This window comes from Manduca sexta, unplaced genomic scaffold, assembly GCF_014839805.1.
Source record: "Manduca sexta isolate Smith_Timp_Sample1 unplaced genomic scaffold, JHU_Msex_v1.0 HiC_scaffold_3279, whole genome shotgun sequence".
In the NCBI taxonomy this organism is placed as follows: domain Eukaryota; kingdom Metazoa; phylum Arthropoda; class Insecta; order Lepidoptera; family Sphingidae; genus Manduca; species Manduca sexta.
Window position 1 is genome coordinate 6,148 of NW_023594329.1, and position 1,969 is coordinate 8,116.

The 1,969-nt window shown below is 31.9% G+C and overlaps 1 non-coding gene across 1 annotated transcript; it reads left to right on the plus strand.

Annotated features, from left to right (window-relative positions):
- Positions 1-611: 611 nt before the first annotated feature.
- On the plus strand, positions 612-683 carry Trnap-agg. The gene has a single exon. It is a non-coding gene; the product is annotated as a tRNA-Pro (tRNA).
- The last annotated feature ends 1,286 nt before the right edge of the window (positions 684-1,969 follow it).

Sequence of the window (1,969 nt, forward strand, 5' to 3'; positions counted from 1 at the left end):
GAACTTTGAATATAATTATACAGTGGCATCCTTGAGTTTCATTTATACGCTAGTGTTGTGACTCCCATAATTTACACCATCAACAAGAACCCCAGAATGAGTGCTTAATATTGTGGAACTTTCATGATACGTATATTTTATGTGACAAATCGACGGTGTGTCTATTAATAAATAAGTACACATGGAGTCTGATACGTGTATTGTACGTGAGACTGGCAGTAAGGTCCCTATTTTTCATCACCCACAACTTTGCATTACAAATTACAGTCTGTACTATTCGATATTTTAAGACATAACAATATGTTATATAATTATATCAGCCCAAAATATGTTAAGTTCTGTACAAATGTTTAATGTAAAATTTTATACGATATTTTATTTTTTTATTTAAATGAATTCAGGGCAATTAATGTATTTATAAATCATTTTCGCTAAACAGGTAATGATGATATAACTTTTATTATTTATTATTGATACGGATATTAGCGTAATGTGGCCTATGACGTCACACATATAGAAATATCTATAACGGTCGATAAATTGGATTAATTTTATAACCGGTTTTAAAACATACCAGTTTAAGATTAGTAATTTGGGACGACTCTACAACCGGCTCGTTGGTCTAGGGGTATGATTTTCGCTTAGGGTGCGAGAGGTCCCGGGTTCAAATCCCGGACGAGCCCAAACTCTTTTTGATTACTTTTATTTTTTTATCAATTAGTGAAAATGTTTTAAAATGCCTTACTATACGTAAATAGTTTTATTAAACACGTTATACTGACTTTAAAAAGAGCAAACTTAGAGTCTCTTGCCCATTTTTCTCAGGTGGAATTGCTTTCCGAACTAGCGGTAGAGTTAATATAGACGGAAATTAAATAATATATAACATTTTACAGGTTTAAATAAATGATTTAATTTATTTTCAGGCCAAAATAACTTTATTAGCAAAAGATATTTAGAATAATAATATTTCTGTACTGGAATTAAACCCTAGACTATTATCTGTTGCAAATAACATAATACTTCAATTTTAGTATTAAGCGCTGTTACTCGTCGTATTAAGTGCTGTTTATTCGTAGACAAATCATTAGGAATCTTTATAAATTATTTCGAGTCCAGAAATCCACATAATGAACTGTATTCTAAACAGGTATGTCATATTTTCAATATAAATAGCTATTTTATCTTTTTGAAATCGTAAATATGCGTCTACTTCAAAACAGAAAACAAGCATGGCCGGATTTAAATTCATTTTTATGGTAACCAAGTTAAAGAGAGACAAAAATATCAAATCACACTAGTAAAAAAGAGATGAAACATAATTCAAGTAGACCTTCTCTTCGTCCTCAAGTATGTTACGGGAAGTTAATAAATTAGGTTAAAATTTATCGCGCAAGTTGTTCGATTCTGGATTGAGGAAAAAATATTTTTGTTTTGTTTGACACGCCATCGAGGTTATCCATTGATTTTGGGTCCGGCAAATGTTTATTTACGTAATGGACGTTTGTTTTAGGCGTTTATTTTATAGTAAGTTGAAATAAGACACCATAGAATAAAGTCACACTCTAATATAACATATGAAGTTTATTATTATTATGTGTTGTACCCGTATCCTGTAATTATCGATTCCGGTTTTAATTTATTCTATGTCATTATAATAATTTGACAGGATATTTTTTTATATAGACACGGCTAAGTATCACCACTACACCTGATGGTAAATGGAGTGGAATCCAATAGAATGTCGACTGACGAGAGATGATTACGTCTCGGCAGTCGCAACCGAATATACACAGGCTGATCCCGGAACGCGACACTCTTACAGGGGCCACTATGGCGGGTTTTAACACCTTGTAGGTGGTCGCTCTCCAGGCGATTATAAAATATATCCTACCACCAACAAAAGGAAATTTTATGTATGTTGCGCATAGATTAATGAATTGGATAAATTTAAGTATATTCATAGACA